The sequence below is a fragment of the Ranitomeya variabilis genome, chromosome 7 (genome assembly GCF_051348905.1).
Source record: "Ranitomeya variabilis isolate aRanVar5 chromosome 7, aRanVar5.hap1, whole genome shotgun sequence".
In the NCBI taxonomy this organism is placed as follows: Eukaryota; Metazoa; Chordata; class Amphibia; order Anura; family Dendrobatidae; genus Ranitomeya; species Ranitomeya variabilis.
Window position 1 is genome coordinate 152125444 of NC_135238.1, and position 18945 is coordinate 152144388.

The following is an 18945-nucleotide window of genomic DNA, read 5'->3' on the forward strand; positions in this document are numbered from 1 at the left end:
ATTTACAGTCATAGCTTTGTACATGTAATTGAATAGTGGAATAAATACTTACCATCCAACTGAAGCATAACATGAATTTTAAAATGTTTTTTATTGATTCCAAGAGTCCAGAATTTGCTTCCAGAGCAATAATTTTCTTGCCTACACAAAGCAAAACAAAAAATGTCAGCTAAGACCAATGGAGAAAATACAATGCAAAAATTGAAATACTAAATTTGCTCTGCTTACTTTGATTTGGGGTCTTCCAAAGATTAATGAGTAAAGGCCTCACATGTTCTTCAATGTTTTTCAAATGGAATCAATTCTTGATAGAAGGTCTAAAGTATCCTCAAAATTCCACACTTAGAAGGTGCTCCTTTGTCAAGAATAGCAGTATTTTTTCAGTTCTTCTACAAAGTGCATGAGCCATAGCTTAACCCATGCAATACTTAAGAAATGTACATCCTAGGTTATGCGCAGGCACACAAATTCACAACAATGCAGTTGCAACTAATCTGTAATAAGAGCTATTACCATACTTATCATTGTAAAATGTGAGGGTATTGCACAGAAGCAACCAGTTGGGTCAACAAATATTTCGGACCGTATTTGGCTTGAGGATAACAGATTTAAGCAACTGCCAAAAGAGAATTGCATGGATCGAGGATGGTATTTCATTTCTTAACTGAAAAACAAAAGATTAGTTTGTAGTAATAAAAATGCAATCTCAATGTAAAGCCTCTCAGCTTTCTGATACATGATGATTGCATATTGTCTACATTCAAAGCTTTGAAAATCTGATAGAATGCTTGAGCAATTGCTTACCACCCATTTGGATTATGACCTGAATTCTTCAATGTCTTCCTAGGAATCCAAGAGTCCAGGAACCGCTTCCAGGTAAGGATCTTCCTGTTCTACAAAAAAGCAAAACCAAAAAATATAGTTGGACAAAAAGGGAAGATGATATCCAAACATTTAAATATTACATTAGTTCTACTTACCTTGATTTGTTTTTTTTTTGTTTTTTTAAATGTTCAATAAAATCCACACATCTTCTTGAAGGTTCTTCTGAGTGAAACATTTCTTGATGGAAGGTCCAAAGCGACTTCGTAATCCAAAATTCAAAAGATGACCCTTTGACAAAAGCAGAAGATCCTTTCCAAGGTTCTTCTAGAACATGCATTAGCTATGCTATGGCTCATGCAATGAGTAACAAATTATTGCTCATAGCTCTGTGCATGCACATAGTTTCCAAGAATGCAGTGAAACAAGTCTTTGACAAGAACCTTTACTGCATTTATCAATGTGAAATGTGTGGGCATAGCATAGGAACAACCAAGCACTTGAGCATGACCTTCTTCCCATAAATAGCCTGAGGATAACATGGTTCAGTGACTCCAAAGAGGGGAATTGCCTGGATCGAGAACGGTCCCTTGTTTTTCTAACGAAAACACAGCAGTTTAACTTGTAGTAATAAAAATGAAATCTCAATGTAAAGCCTCTCAGCTTTCTGACAAATGATTGAATATAATTTACAGTCATAGCTTTGCATATGTAATTGAATGGTGGAATAAATACTTACCATCCAACTGAAGCATAACGTGAATTTTAAAATGTTTTTCATTGATTCCAAGAGTCCAGAATTTGATTCCAGAGTAATAATTTTCTTGCCTACACAATGCAAAACAAAAAACGTCAGCTAAGACCAATAAAGAAAATACAATGCAAAAGTTGAAATACTAAATTTGTTCTGCTTACTTTGATTTGTGTCTTCCAAAGATTAATGAGTAAAGGCCTCACACGTTCTTCAATGTTTTTCTAATGGCATCCATTGTTGATAGAAGGTCCAAAATATCCTCAAAATTCAACACTTAGAAGGTGCTCCTTTGTCAAGAATAGCAGTATTTTTTCAGTTCTTTTACAAAGTGCATGAGCCATAGCTTAACCCATGCAATACTTAAGAAATGTACATCCTAGGTTATGCGCAGGCACACAAATTGACAACAATGCAGTTGCAACTAATCTGTAATAAGAGCTATTACCGTACTTATCATTGTAAAATGTGAGGGTATTGCACAGAAGCAACCAGTTGGGTCAACAAATATTTCGGACCGTATTTGGCTTGAGGATAACAGATTTAAGCAACTGCCAAAAGAGAATTGCATGGATCGAGGATGGTCTTTCATTTCTTAACTGAAAAACAAAAGATTAGTTTGTAGTAATAAAAATGCAATCTCAATGTAAAGCCTCTCAGCTTTCTGATACATGATGATTGCATATTGTCTACATTCAAAGCTTTGAAAATCTGATAGAATGCTTGAGCAATTGCTTACCACCCAGTTGGATTATGACCTGAATTCTTCAATGTTCCTAGGAATCCAAGAGTCCAGGAACAGCTTCCAGGTAAGGATCTTCCTGTTCTACAAAAAAGCAAAAACAAAAAATATATTTGGACAAAAAGGGAAGATTATATCCAAACATTTAAATATTACTTTAGTTCTACTGACCTTGATTTGTTTTTTTTTTTAAATGTTCAATAAAATCCACACATCTTTTTGAAGGTTCTTCTGAGTGAAACTTTTCTTGATGGAAGGTCCAAAGCGACTTCGTAATCCAACATTCAAAAGATGACCCTTTGACAAAAGCAGAAAATCCCTTCCAAGGCTCTTCTAGAACATGCATTAGCTATGCTATGGCTCATGCAATGAGCAACAAATTATTGCTCATAGCTCTGTGCATGCACATAGTTTCCAAGAATGCAGTGAAACAAGTCTTTGACAAGAACCTTTACTGCATTTATCAATGTGAAATGTGTGGGCATAGCATAGGAACAACCAAGCACTTGAGCATGACCTTCTTCCCATAAATAGCCTGAGGATAACATGGTTCAGTGACTCCAAAAAGGGAAATTGCCTGGATCGAGGATGGTCCCTTGTTTTTCTAACGAAAACACAGCAGTTTAGCTTGTTGTAATAAAAACAAACTCTCAATGTACAGCCTCTCAGCTTTCTGACAAATGATGATTGAATATAATTTACAGTCATAGCTTTGCATATGTAATTGAATGGTGGAATAAATACTTACCATCCAACTGAAGCATAACGTGAATTTTAAAATGTTTTTCATTGATTCCAAGAGTCCAGAATTTGCTTCCAGAGTAATAATTTTCTTGCCTACACAAAGCAAAACAAAAAATGTCAGCTAAGACCAATAGAGAAAATACAATGCAAAAATTGAAATACTAAATTTGCTCTGCTTACTTTGATTTGGGGTCTTCCAAAGATTAATGAGTAAAGGCCTCACATGTTCTTCAATGTTTTTCAAATGGAATCCATTCTTGATAGAAGGTCTCAAGTATCCTCAAAATTCCACTTAGAAGGTGCTCCTTTGTCAAGAATAGCAGTATTTTTTCAGTTCTTCTACAAAGTGCATGAGCCATAGCTTAACCCATGCAATACTTAAGAAATGTACATCCTAGGTTATGCGCAGGCACACAAATTCACAACAATGCAGTTGCAACTAATCTGTAATAAGAGCTATTACTATACTTATCATTGTAAAATGTGAGGGTATTGCACAGAAGCAACCAGTTGGGTCAACAAATATTTCGGACCGTAATTGGCTTGAGGATAACAGATTTAAGCAACTGCCAAAAGAGAATTGCATGGATCGAGGATGGTATTTCATTTCTTAACTGAAAAACAAAAGATTAGATTGTAGTAATAAAAATGCAATCTCAATGTAAAGCCTCTCAGCTTTCTGATACATGATGATTGCATATTGTCTACATTCAAAGCTTTGAAAATCTGATAGAATGCTTGAGCAATTGCTTACCACCCAGTTGGATTATGACCTGAATTCTTCAATGTCTTCCTAGGAATCCAAGAGTCCAGGAACCGCTTCCAGGTAAGGATCTTCCTGTTCTACAAAAAAGCAAAACCAAAAAATATAGTTGGACAAAAAGGGAAGATGATATCCAAACATTTAAATATTACATTAGTTCTACTTACCTTGATTTGTTGTTTTTTTTTTTTAAATGTTCAATAGAATCCACACATCTTCTTGAAGGTCCTTCTGAGTGAAACTTTTCTTGATGGAAGGTCCAAAGCGACTTCGTAATGCAACATTCAAAAGATGACCCTTTGACAAAAGCAGAAGATCCTTTCCAAGGTTCTTTTAGAACATGCATTAGCTATGCTATGGCTCATGCAATGAGTAACAAATTATTGCTCATAGCTCTGTGCATGCACATAGTTTCCAAGAATGCAGTGAAACAAGTCTTTGACAAGAACCTTTACTGCATTTATCAATGTGAAATGTGTGGGCATAGCATGGGAACAACCAAGCACTTGAGCATGACCTTCTTCCCATAAATAGCCTGAGGATAACATGTTTCAGTGACTCCAAAGAGGGGAATTGCCTGGATCGAGAACGGTCCCTTGTTTTTCTAACGAAAACACAGCAGTTTAACTTGTAGTAATAAAAATGAAATCTCAATGTAATGCCTCTCAGCTTTCTGACAAATGATTGAATATAATTTACAGTCATAGCTTTGCATATGTAATTGAATGGTGGAATAAATACTTACCATCCAACTGAAGCATAACGTGAATTTTAAAATGTTTTTCATTGATTCCAAGAGTCAAGAATTTGCTTCCAGAGAAATAATTTTCTTGCCTACATAAAGCAAAAGAAAAAATGTCAGCTAAGACCAATGGAGAACATACAATGCAAAAATTGAAATGCTAAATTTGTTCTACTTACTTTGATTTTGTGTCTTCCAAAAATTAATGAGTAAAGGCCTCACATGTTCTTCAATGTTTTACTAATGGCATCCATTCTTGATAGAAGGTCCAAAATATCCTCAAAATTCAACACTTAGAAAGTGCTCCTTTGTCAAGAATGGCAATATTTTTTCAGTTCTTCTACAAAGTGCATGAGTCATAGCTTAACCCATGCAATACGTAAGAAGTGTACATCCTAGGTTATGCGCAGGCACACAAATTCGCAATAATGCAGTAGCATCTAATCGGTAATAAGAGCTTTGACCGTACTTATCATTGTAAAATGTGAGGGTATTGCACAGAAGCAACCAGTTGGGTCAACAAATATTTCGGACCGTATTTGGCTTGAGGATAACAGATTTAAGCAACTGCCAAAAGAGAATTGCATGGATCGAGGATGGTCTTTCATTTCTTAACTGAAAAACAAAAGATTAGTTTGTAGTAATAAAAATGCAATCTCAATGTAAAGATTCTCAGCTTTCTGATACATGATGATTGCATATTGTCTACATTCAAAGCTTTGAAAAACTGATAGAATGCTTGAGCAATTGCTTACCACCCAGTTGGATTATGACCTGAATTCTTCAATGTCTTCCTAGGAATCCAAGAGTCCAGGAACCGCTTCCAGGTAAGGATCTTCCTGTTCTACAAAAAAGCAAAAACAAAAAATATATTTGGACAAAAAGGGAAGATTATATCCAAACATTTAAATATTACTTTAGTTCTACTGACCTTGATTTGTTGTTTTTTTTTTAAATGTTCAATAAAATCCACACATCTTCTTGAAGGTTCTTCTGAGTGAAACTTTTCTTGATGGAAGGTCCAAAGCGACTTCGTAATCTAACATTCAAAAGATGACCCTTTGACAAAAGCAGAAGATCCCTTCCAAGGTTCTTCCAGAACATGCATTAGCTATGCTATGGCTCATGAAATTATCAAACAGCTATTGCTCATAGCTCTGTGCATGCACATAGTTTCACAACAATGAGGTAAAACAACTCTTTGACAAGAACCTTTACTCCATTTATCATTGTGAAATGTGTGGGCATTGCATAGGAACAACCAATCACTTGAGCATGACCTTCTTCCCATAAATAGCCTGAGGATAACATGGTTCAGTGACTCCAAAAAGGGAAATTGCCTGGATCGAGGATGGTCCCTTGTTTTTCTAATGAAAACTGTCATGATCTCCATGGCCAGAGAACTAGCATAAGCCTCTATAGGAACAAGCTCTTGGAAGATGTAACTATACTGACCATGAACTAAACCTACCGCATCATCTAGAAGTAGCCAGGTAGCATGTCCTACTTTTTATCCCTATATGCCCAGCGCCGGCCGGAGAACTAAATAATGCTAGCAGAGGGAAATATAAGACCTGACTCACCTCTAGAGAAATGCCCAAAAAAAGGAGACAGAGGCCCCCCACATATATTGGCGGTGATTTTAGAAGAAATAACAAACGCAGCAGGAAAATAGTTTTAGCAAATTTGAGGTCCGCTTTCTAGATAGCAGAAGACAGAAAGCATACTTTCATGGTCAGTAGAAAACCCTAACAAAACACATCCAGAAATTACTTTAGGACTCTGGCATTAACTCATAATACCAGAGTGGCAATTCCTGATCAACAAGAGCTTTCCAGACACAGTAACGAAACTGCAGCTGTGAACTGGAACCAAAATACAAAAACAAAACATGGACGAATGTCCAACTTATCTAGTAGATGTCTGGGAGCAGGAACAAGCACAGAGAGGCTTCTGATAACATTGATGACCGGCAAGCATCTAACAGAGAAGCCAGGTTATATAGCGACACCCAGATCTAATCAGAACAGGTGAACAGGGAAGATGATGTCACAAGTTCAATTCCACCAGTAGCCACCGGGGGAGCCCAGAATCCAAATTCACAACAGAAAACACAGCAGTTTAGCTTGTTGTAATAAAAACGAACTCTCAATGTAGAGCCTCTCAGCTTTCTGACAAATGATGATTGAATATAATTTACAGTCATAGCTTTGTACATGTAATTGAATAGTGGAATAAATACTTACCATCCAACTGAAGCATAACGTGAATTTTAAAATGTTTTTCATTGATTCCAAGAGTCCAGAATTTGCTTCCAGAGTAATAATTTTCTTGCCTACACAATGCAAAACAAAAAATGTCAGCTAAGACCAATGGAGAAAATACAATGCAAAAATTGAAATACTAAATTTGCTCTGCTTACTTTGATTTGGGGTCTTCCAAAGATTAATGAGTAAAGGCCTCACATGTTCTTCAATGTTTTTCAAATGGAATCCATTCTTGATAGAAGGTCTAAAAAATCCTCAAAATTCAACACTTAGAAGGTGCTCCTTTGTCAAGAATAGCAGTATTTTTTCAGCTCTTCTACAAAGTGCATGAGCCATAGCTTAACCCATGCAATACTTAAGAAATGTACATCCTAGGTTATGCGCAGGCACACAAATTCACAACAATGCAGTTGCAACTAATCTGTAATAAGAGCTATTACCATACTTATCATTGTAAAATGTGAGGGTATTGCACAGAAGCAACCAGTTGGGTCAACAAATACTTCAGACCGTATTTGGCTTGAGGATAACAGATTTAAGCAACTGCCAAAAGAGAATTGCATGGATCGAGGATGGTATTGCATTACTTAACTGAAAAACAAAAGATTAGTTTGTAGTAATAAAAATGCAATCTCAATGTAAAGCCTCTCAGCTTTCTGATACATGATGATTGCATATTGTCTACATTCAAACCTTTGAAAATCTGATAGAATGCTTGAGCAATTGCTTACCACCCAGTTGGATTATGATCTGAATTCTTCAATGTCTTCCTAGGAATCCAAGAGTCCAGGAACCGCTTCCAGGTAAGGATCTTCCTGTTCTACAAAAAAGCAAAACCAAAAAATATAGTTGGACAAAAAGGGAAGATGATATCCAAACATTTAAATATTACATTAGTTCTACTTACCTTGATTTGTTGTTTTTTTTTTTTTTTAAATGTTCAATAAAATCCACACATCTTCTTGAAGGTTCTTCTGAGTGAAACTTTTCTTGATGGAAGGTCCAAAGCGACTTCGTAATCCAACATTCAAAAGATGACCCTTTGACAAAAGCAGAAGATCCCTTCCAAGGTTCTTCTAGAACATGCATTAGCTATGCTATGGCTCATGCAATGAGCAACAAATTATTGCTCATAGCTCTGTGCATGCACATAGTTTCCAAGAATGCAGTGAAACAAGTCTTTGACAAGAACCTTTACTGCATTTATCAATGTGAAATGTGTGGGCATAGCATAGGAACAACCAAGCACTTGAGCATGACCTTCTTCCCATAAATAGCCTGAGGATAACATGTTTCAGTGACTCCAAAGAGGGGAATTGCCTGGATCGAGAACAGTCCCTTGTTTTTCTAACGAAAACACAGCAGTTTAACTTGTAGTAATAAAAATGAAATCTCAATGTAAAGCCTCTCAGCTTTCTGACAAATTATTGAATATAATTTACAGTCATAGCTTTGCATATGTAATTGAATGGTGGAATAAATACTTACCATCCAACTGAAGCATGACGTGAATTTTAAAATGTTTTTCATTGATTCCAAGAGTCAAGAATTTGCTTCCAGAGAAATAATTTTCTTGCCTACATAAAGCAAAAGAAAAAATGTCAGCTAAGACCAATGGAGAACATACAATGCAAAAATTGAAATACTAAATTTGTTCTACTTACTTTCATTTGGTGTCTTCCAAAAATTAATGAGTAAAGGCCTCACATGTTCTTCAATGTTTTACTAATGGCATCCATTCTTGATAGAAGGTCCAAAATATCCTGAAATTTCAACACTTAGAAAGTGCTCCTTTGTCAAGAATGGCAATATTTTTTCAGTTCTTCTACAAAGTGCATGAGTCATAGCTTAACCCATGCAATACGTAAGAAGTGTACATCCTAGGTTATGCACAGGCACACAAATTCACAATAATGCAGTAGCATCTAATCTGTAATAAGAGCTTTGACCGTACTTATCATTGTAAAATGTGAGGGTATTGCACAGAAGCAACCAGTTGGGTCAACAAATATTTCGGACCGTATTTGGCTTGAGGATAACAGATTTAAGCAACTGCCAAAAGAGAATTGCATGGATCGAGGATGGTCTTTCATTTCTTAACTGAAAAACAAAAGATTAGTTTGTAGTAATAAAAATGCAATCTCAATGTAAAGATTCTCAGCTTTCTGACACATGATGATTGCATATTGTCTACATTCAAAGCTTTGAAAAACTGATAGAATGCTTGAGCAATTGCTTACCACCCAGTTGGATTATGACCTGAATTCTTCAATGTCTTCCTAGGAATCCAAGAGTCCAGGAACCGCTTCCAGGTAAGGATCTTCCTGTTCTACAAAAAAGCAAAAAGAAAAAATATATTTGGACAAAAAGGGAAGATTATATCCAAACATTTAAATATTACTTTAGTTCTACTGACCTTGATTTGTTGTTTTTTTTTTTAAATGTTCAATAAAATCCACACATCTTCTTGAAGGTTCTTCTGAGTGAAACTTTTCTTGATGGAAGGTCCAAAGCGACTTCGTAATCTAACATTCAAAAGATGACCCTTTGACAAAAGCAGAAGATCCCTTCCAAGGTTCTTCCAGAACATGCATTAGCTATGCTATGGCTCATGAAATGATCAAACAGCTATTGCTCATAGCTCTGTGCATGCACATAGTTTCACAACAATGCAGTAAAACAACTCTTTGACAAGAACCTTTACTCCATTTATCATTGTGAAATGTGTGGGCATTGCATAGAAACAACCAAGCACTTGAGCATGACCTTCTTCCCATAAATAGCCTGAGGATAACATGGTTCAGTGACTCCAAAAAGGGAAATTGCCTGGATCGAGGACGGTCCCTTGTTTTTCTAATGAAAACACAGCAGTTTAGCTTGTAGTAATAAGAACGAAATCTCAATGTAGAGCCTCTCAGCTTTCTGACAAATGATGATTGAATATAATTTACAGTCATAGCTTTGTACATGTAATTGTTTTTTTCCAAACTGTTTTTATTAAACATTTTCAATTAAACATTTTCAACATTAGCATATCAATATGCAAACATAGGTACACGGGATTATTTCCCTCTTTCCGGTATTACAGAAGCCCATTATTAAAGACGGTAACTATTTTAGCGTTCCAGTTTGCAAATTAAAGGCAAAATACCTCTCAATCAAGATAAAGCATAGAATTCAACATGGAAATACAATACGAGTGGACTACCATTCTGTAACTAGATAACCCCAAATGGTGAAAGAGGGGAAGTTATAGCCAAAGAGAAAATGAAGAACAAAAAAAAAAAAAAGGGGGGAGGGGTCAACAGACAGACTAGGGAAAGTCGAAGGGAGGGGAGGGGGGGGGGGAACACACGGCTCCGCACTTCGCCCAATGTGTTATTTAAGAGACAACTCCACTCACAAGGGTGCTCGGCCCGCTACCGTCTGTTCCAGGAACCATGTAGTTGTGCAGAAGCATTGTTTGAGCCTCTGTTGTATATGCGTCGGAAGAATGGGTATAAGTGGCTGCCATAGTTCAAAAAAATTTGGGGTTTTTAGTTCTTTCTGAAGGGATGCTTCCACCCAATCCATCCTAAATAGGAAGGAGAGTTTGTCCAGGAAGATCCTCAGGGTGGGCACATTAGGTGCCAGCCAGGTTTGTAAAATCGTTTTCCGGGCCGAGGCCGAAATCATGTACAAGAATTTTCTACCATAAGTGGGGATCACAGCCCCTTCATTAGTAATGTACCCGAAAAGAGCCCAGGCTGGAGTGAGAGCCACCCTATATGGTGTATGCGTATGAGTAAATACAAGTATGCGTTGCCAAAATTGTTGGATTTGTGGGCAGGCCCACAAGCAGTGGAACATGTCTGCCTCGACCTCTCCACACCTGGAACAGATCGGACTCGGTATATTACCCATAAGAAAGTTGCGCCTTGGCGAGATATAGGATTTATGCATAATCTTCAACGTCATTTCCCAATAAGATGTAAACGGTGTAAATTTAAGTGTATTCCTCAACATTTGTAGAATCAGAGTAGGTGTTAATGACGGGTCACTAAGCTGCCACTTCATTATTCCTGTGGAATGTTCTTCCCTCTCGGTCTCAGATCTTAGGAATGTATAGTAGTCTGACACAAGCCTTTTCGTCAGCTTGCATGTGGTAAGTTTGGTTATCAGCCTATCCTGCCAGTCATTATCACTGAAACCACAAGTAACACTCGTCACATAACTCTGTAATTGCATGAAGTGGAAAGGGTGTATACTGATGAAATCAAATAAGAGTGTCGCCTGGTTGAAGGTAAGGACCTTTTTGGAATGTACATCTACTATGTCTCCCACCCTGCCCAGGCCTAATGTTTGCCAACCATGAAAAATGTGGTGTGCCTTCCCTGCCTGAAACCTAGAATTAGTACAAAACGTCTGTGCCAGTGACACCCGTGGTGATAGCTTTAATCTACGACGCATGACCGCCCAAGACCGCCAGATTGTTATAAACAGAGGATTGGATCTCAGCTCCTGGGGCACCAATGTGTAAGGCTCATGTAGTACGTTTACCAGTGACCTGCCTCCCACTAATGATGTTTCAACTGCTAGAGCTGAGTATGTAGAGGTACCCTTCAACCAGTCTCGGAGAATTCGCATGTTTGCTGCAAGGTTATACAGCTTAATGTCTGGGAAATTCACTCCGCCACTGGTTCGGGTTTGTGTGAGGGTGTGGAATCCTATTCTGGGCCTCTTCCCCTGCCAAATAAATCTGCGAAACAGACGGTTAATATTATGTTCATCCACTGGTCTCAGAAAAAATGGCAGGACATTGAATAGGTATAATAATCGGGGAAATGAGATCATTTTTATCAAATTTGCCCGGCCTATGAAGGACAAGGTAAACTTTTCCCATGCTGTCAACTCGTCCTGCAATGAGGTGATGTACGTTTGCAGGTTAGTTTTGTAAAGTTTTGCCGGGTCTCTCGTGATCTGAACCCCCAGGTAAGTCAAGGAGTGAGTCTTCCAACGTAAAGAGTGTTCCTGTGTCCAGCGTGGTTCGGGAGGCCCAGAGAGCATCATTGCCTCAGATTTACCAACATTTATGGTGAAACCCACCAACGCCCCCTTCTGTTCTATTATTCTAAGGAGCGGGCCCAGAGACTCCCGTGGATTTGACAGGAAGATCAATAAGTCATCGGCGAAGGCCACAGTCTTAATTTCTGTCGCCCCACATCGTATGCCCTCAAGACCTGCCCAGCCATGGAGATACTGTAAAAGAGGGTCCAAAGCCAGGTTGAACAATAAGGGCGATATCGGGCATCCCTGTCTCGCCCCTCTTTCCAAATTAATCTGAGGGGACATCAAGTTGTTCACCCAGAGTCTAGTAGCCGCGCCACGCTGAATATTCTGCAAGAATCCCAGGAAAGTCTCTCCAAAACCCCTGTAGCGCAGTACTGTATTTAAAAATTTCCATGAGATAGAATCAAACGCTTTCTCCGCGTCAAGGCTGAGAAGCATTGTCCGGGGATAGTTTTGTTGTTTGGCCATAACCGTAGCCGCCACCGCCAATCGGACCCCTAAGGTCGAGTGTCGCCCCCTCGTAAACCCCAACTGTGAGGGTGTCAATACCTGTGGCAGAAATACCTGCATTCTATTCGCCAATATCTTAGTTAAAAGTTTGTAGTCTACATTCATTAGTGAAATAGGGCGAAAGGAACCCACATCAAGGGGATCTTTATTTGGCTTGGGTATAAGAATTGTATGGGCCTCATGAAAGCCCTCCAGCACCTTAAGATAAATATCATTAAGTATATCCACTAGAATAGGGGTATTATACGGTTGCAAAAGCTTATAATATTCTATGGTCAGTCCATCAGGTCCCGGAGACTTATTATTGTGGAAAGATTTAATCGTCGTTTGCACCTCCTCAATGGTTATCGGGGCAGACAAAAAATCTCTCTGCTCTGCTGTCAGCTTTGTGGGCTCCACCGAGGAAATTAAGTCCCGTGCACCCTGGGCGTCATACGGTCTCTCTTTATAAAGTGTGGTATAATATGTTATAAACGCTTGCTGTATCTCAAGTGGCGAGGTGACCAGTCGGTTACTTTTGGGTTGTTGAATCTGCAGGATTGTGCGCTTGGAGGTATGCGGCTTAGTCAGGCGGGCCAGTAAACTACCCGTCTTCCCCCCCCATCTATGGTAATGATTTTTCGTGAACTCTATATTCCTGGTTGCTTGGGCAATAGTAAAAGCATCTAGCAGTTGTTTGGCGGAGAAGTAGTTTTGTTTATTAATGTCTGTAGGGTCTCTCAAGTACGCCTGGTGTGTGGCTAGCAGGTCAGTATGAAGAAGATTATACCTAGTTCTCCTTTCCTTTTTTTGGTGTATCATGTATGAAATGACATGGCCTCTTATGACGGCCTTAGATGTGCGCCACATCAGTGAGGTATCCGAAGATGAGGACATGTTATCGTCCAAAAAGTTGTTCCAGTGGACCTGGAGGAACTGTTTGAAATCCTCCGAGTTAACCAAATAGGATGGAAACCTCCAGGGCGCCGAAGAGCCCCTCGGAGGCTCCATCCCCAGTTGCAGTCTAATTGGTGCGTGGTCCGATATCATGATAGACTCTATTGTGGTTTCTGATATCCTTTCGAATAGAGTTTCTGTTACTAGGAAGTAGTCTATCCTAGAATGGGTATCATGGACCCTCGAGTAGAATGTGTAGTCCCTTTCCGTGGTATGGAGCACCCGCCACGGATCACACAACCCAGTGTGCTGCATAATCTTTAAAATGACTGAAGTAGCACGTTTGTCATGGGAAGCCGCAGAAGACCTATCCAGGTGTGGATCAAGGACAGCATTAAAGTCGCCGCCCACAATTAAATTATCTGTGCGCTTTGTCAGAATAAATTGATATAACTCTGAAAAGAAAGTAGTATTGGGATAATTTGAAGCATAGATATTCAATAGTGTGTATACTGTGTTTCCAATTTGGATCGCAAGATATAAAAACCGTCCCTCAGTGTCTGAGTATTCATCAAGCAAGGTGTAAGGCAGAGAATTCCCCAGCAAAATCGCCACTCCGCGCGACTTGGAAACAAACGGCGCTGAAAAGCAATGCTGAATCCAAGGTGCTCTCAAAGTGTTATCATCCCCTTGCCTCCAGTGAGTCTCCTGCAAGAAGACCACATCAGGCTTCAGCCTCTTTAGGTGCGTAAGGACCCGTTTACGTTTAATCGGGGAATTCAGGCCCGCCACATTCCAAGATACAAAAATGTATGGCTGTGTGTTAAGTGGTGTGTTACTCATCCTACCTCAGTCCTGGGCGTCTCAAAATGCTGAAAATCCTGCATCTGGATCCTGTGGTCCCTGTCCCAGCGAGCAGGACCCTCCAGGAAGTCGGTAAGGCGTACAGAGTCGTGTGTTGGTGGAGAGGGGAAGGGGAGTCCACACAAGGGTAAAAACAACATAAGAACAAACCTATGATAGAAAAACATCAGTTATAACATATTAAAACATTAATCTGAAGCCGTGAGCATACAGGGTAGAACATTCGATATTTGTGGTATATCGAATTTTTGGATGTGTTTCTTTCTATATGGACTAATATGTATAAAAAGGGTAGAACATTGCAATAATCTCAAGCTAGGTGTTTAACACCCTATAACTTCTCCTAGCCAGTGTCCTCTTGAGGAATGAGCCTAACCCTAGCCTCATCAGGATCTGTGTACACCGTAAAACGTCCATTTTCCCGCACTCTGAGTTTAGCAGGATATTGCAACTGGAATCTAATGTTGTGTTCCGCCAGATAGGAGCACACTGGCGTAAATAATTTTCTCTTGTCTGAGACCTGTTTTGAAAAGTCCTGAAAAATTAAGATCTTGAGGCCACGGACTGAGACATTACGCTTTTGTCGATATGCTCTAAGGATTGCTTCCTTGGACACGTAGTGCAGGAATTTGGCTATTGCAGGTCTCGGTTTCTTGTTGTCTGCTGGCATGGTGTCCCCTATACGGTGAGCCCTTTCAAGCAGTGAGGGGTATTGTGGGAAGGAAAGTTCCAGAGCCGCAGGCAAGTCTTTGGTCAGGAAAAGAGTAAGGTCCTCTCCTCTGATGGTTTCTGGGATACCCACAAATCGTAGATTATTTCTTCGGCTGCGGTTTTCCAGATCATCATTGTGCTCCCTCAATTGCTTAATTTCCTCCTGTTGCTGTGCAAGCATCTGATGAAGCTCTGCGGTTGATGTTTCACATGTCTGGGTACGAGCCTCCAGGTTCCCCACTGTGTGCGATAGAGTCGCGACCTGCGCCAGCACTGCTGTAATTGAGTCCCGTAATTCATCGAATTTCTTGTCAAACATGGGCATTAAAATATGTGAAACATCCAGAGCCAGAGTGTCGGCTCTGGTCTGCTCTAAGTTGTTCTGGGGGCGTACTTTGGCAGATTGTCCACTTGAGGGCGAGCCTGTACCTGCATGCTTAGGAGGTGATGGAGCAGGCTCAGCCATTGCTTTTGTCTTGTCCTTGCTGGTAAGGTCTGTGGTCTTTTTTAGTGGTTTGGGTGCCATGTTATACACAGGTACTGTAAGAAACCTTTCCATTAGATTAGCAATATCAAAAAGATGAGGCTTATGTGGCGGCTTCGGAGAATTGTACGACCTTCTACCCCATGTCCCTACTCGCGGTACTTCAAATCATTTAACAAAGGGTTACAAAACCTTCCATTGCGTGGATTATTACTGAGCTCGGAAGCACTTTCAGCTCCTTCTGGTGAGTCACATGCAGCCCTATGACAGTCTCTGATCAATGCAAAAAAGGCTGTGCAGCAACCAATACCACAGGGGTGAACAGTTCCTCTGTCAAACAATGATCAAATAGCAGTCATGTAAGCAGCACGCCTCCAGCAAAAACTCCCGCAGGGATGAAGCTTATAATCACTCCTCCACACACACAGCCCCCACCCCAGAAAACCCGTTCCACAGTGAGTCCCGTGTGCGTGATAATCTTGTCTCACCCCAGTCACAGACTGATAGCTGATGCATTAGGCGACTTTCAGGCTGAAGGGGTTAACACAGTCTTCACTGCCCTGCACCGAGTAGCTCTCCTGTGAGAGGAGGGGGGAAGGGCCCCCTCTGTCCGTACACACTGCCCCTGCACAAACCTCCAAGTGACTCTCTCCTTTGTGCCTCCTTTAGGGTTAAGTCTTTGCTGGGGGGAGGAGGTGTTGCTGTCTCTCCGTGTGAATCTGGGATCCCCACAGAACAGTCTCTCCCCCACTGCAGTGATGGACGATGAAGGAAGGGGAGGGGGACAATGTGCTCACAGTTGCTGCAGTTCGTACAGTCCTCGACAGGCACACAGCTCCAGGGAGAGGGCACTATCAGGCTCCACTCCTACCTGCTTCCAGCTACCAGGTAGTGCAGCAGATCACTTCGATGGTCAGGTCCTCCAGGCCCCTAAGATGGCGGCCGTCTGCACCCACGATGTCTGCAAGCTGCTCTCAGGCTCTTCCAGCCCTGTCTTCCGGGACAAGCACACTGCTCCTGTTGCCTGATGGTGTCCACAGCTCCTCAGCGTCTTCTCTCCCCTTTCTGTGGAGATTTGAAGCCAGATGGACATGGATTCTGGCACTGCATGCAGGAGCTCTGTTAAGATGAGGCCATTCAGATGCCCCGCCTCCCGGAAGTCCCCCTTTGTACATGTAATTGAATAGTGGAATAAATACTTATCATCCAACTGAAGCATAACGTGAATTTTAAAATGTTTTTCATTGATTCCAAGAGTCCAGAATTTGCTTCCAGAGTAATAATTTTCTTGCCTACACAATGCAAAACAAAAAAGGTCAGCTAAGACCAATGGAGAAAATACAATGCAAAAATTGAAATACTAAATTTGCTCTGCTTACTTTGATTTGGGGTCTTCCAAAGATTAATGAGTAAAGGCCTCACATGTTCTTCAATGTTTTTCAAATGGAATCCATTCTTGATAGAAGGTCTAAAATATCCTCAAAATTCAACACTTAGAAGGTGCTCCTTTGTCAAGAATAGCAGTATTTTTTCAGCTCTTCTACAAAGTGCATGAGCCATAGCTTAACCCATGCAATACTTAAGAAATGTACATCCTAGGTTATGCACAGGCACACAAATTCACAACAATGCAGTTGCAACTAATCTGTAATAAGAGCTATTACCATACTTATCATTGTAAAATGTGAGGGTATTGCACTGAAGCAACCAGTTGGGTCAACAAATACTTCAGACCGTATTTGGCTTGAGGATAACAGATTTAAGCAACTGCCAAAAAAAAGAATTGTATGGATCGAGGATGGTATTTCATTACTTAACTGAAAAACAAAAGATTAGTTTGTAGTAATAAAAATGCAATCTCAATGTAAAGCCTCTCAGCTTTCTGATACATGATGATTGCATATTGTCTACATTCAAACCTTTGAAAATATGATAGAATGATTGAGCAATTGCTTACCACCCAGTTGGATTATGATCTGAATTCTTCAATGTCTTCCTAGGAATCCAAGAGTCCAGGAACCGCTTCCAGGTAAGGATCTTCCTGTTCTACAAAAAAGCAAAACCAAAAAATATATTTGGACAAAAAGGGAAGATGATATCCAAACATTTAAATATTACATTAGTTCTACTTACCTTGATTTGTTGTTTTTTTTTTTTTAATGTTCAATAAAATCCACACATCTTCTTGAAGGTTCATCTGAGTGAAACTTTTCTTGATGGAAGGTCCAAAGCGACTTCGTAATCCAACATTCAAAAGATGACCCTTTGACAAAAGCAGAAGATCCCTTCCAAGGTTCTTCTAGAACATGCATTAGCTATGCTATGGCTCATGCAATGAGCAACAAATTATTGCTCATAGCTCTGTGCATGCACATAGTTTCCAAGAATGCAGTGAAACAAGTCTTTGACAAGAACCTTTACTGCATTTATCAATGCGAAATGTGTGGGCATAGCATAGGAACAACCAAGCACTTGAGCATGACTTTCTTCCCATAAATAGCCTGAGGATAACATGGTTCAGTGACTCCAAAGAGGGGAATTGCCTGGATCGAGGACGGTCCCTTGTTTTTCTAACGAAAACACAGCAGTTTAACTTGTAGTAATAAAAATGAAATCTCAATGTAAAGCCTCTCAGCTTTCTGACAAATGATTGAATATAATTTACAGTCATAGCTTTGCATATGTAATTGAATGGTGGAATAAATACTTACCATCCAACTGAAGCATGACGTGAATTTTAAAATGTTTTTCATTGATTCCAAGAGTCAAGAATTTGTTTCCAGAGAAATAATTTTCTTGCCTACATAAAGCAAAAGAAAAAATGTCAGCTAAGACCAATGGAGAACATACAATGTTAAAATTGAAATGCTAAATTTGTTCTACTTACTTTCATTTGGTGTCTTCCAAAAATTAATGAGTAAAGGCCTCACATGTTCTTCAATGTTTTACTAATGGCATCCATTCTTGATAGAAGGTCCAAAATATCCTCAAAATTCAACACTTAGAAAGTGCTCCTTTGTCAAGAATGGCAATATTTTTTCAGTTCTTCTACAAAGTGCATGAGTCATAGCTTAACCCATGCAATACGTAAGAAGTGTACATCCTAGGTTATGCGCAGGCACACAAATTCACAATAATGCAGTAGCATCTAATCTGTAATAAAAGCTTTGACCGTACTTATCATTGTAAAATGTGAGGGTATTGCACAGAAGCAACCAGTTGGGTCAACAAATATTTCGGACCGTATTTGGCTTGAGGATAACAGATTTAAGCAACTGCCAAAAGAGAATTGCATGGATCGAGGATGGTCTTTCATTTCTTAACTGAAATACAAAAGATTAGTTTGTAGTTTTAAAAATGCAATCTCAATGTAAAGATTCTCAGCTTTCTGATACATGATGATTGCATATTGTCTACATTCAAAGCTTTGAAAATTTGATAGAATGCTTGAGCAATTGCTTACCACACAGTTGGATTATGACCTGAATTCTTCAATGTCTTCCTAGGAATCCAAGAGTCCAGGAACCGCTTCCAGGTAAGGATCTTCCTGTTCTATAAAAAAGCAAAACCAAAAAATATATTTGGACAAAAAGGGAAGATGATATCCAAACATTTAAATA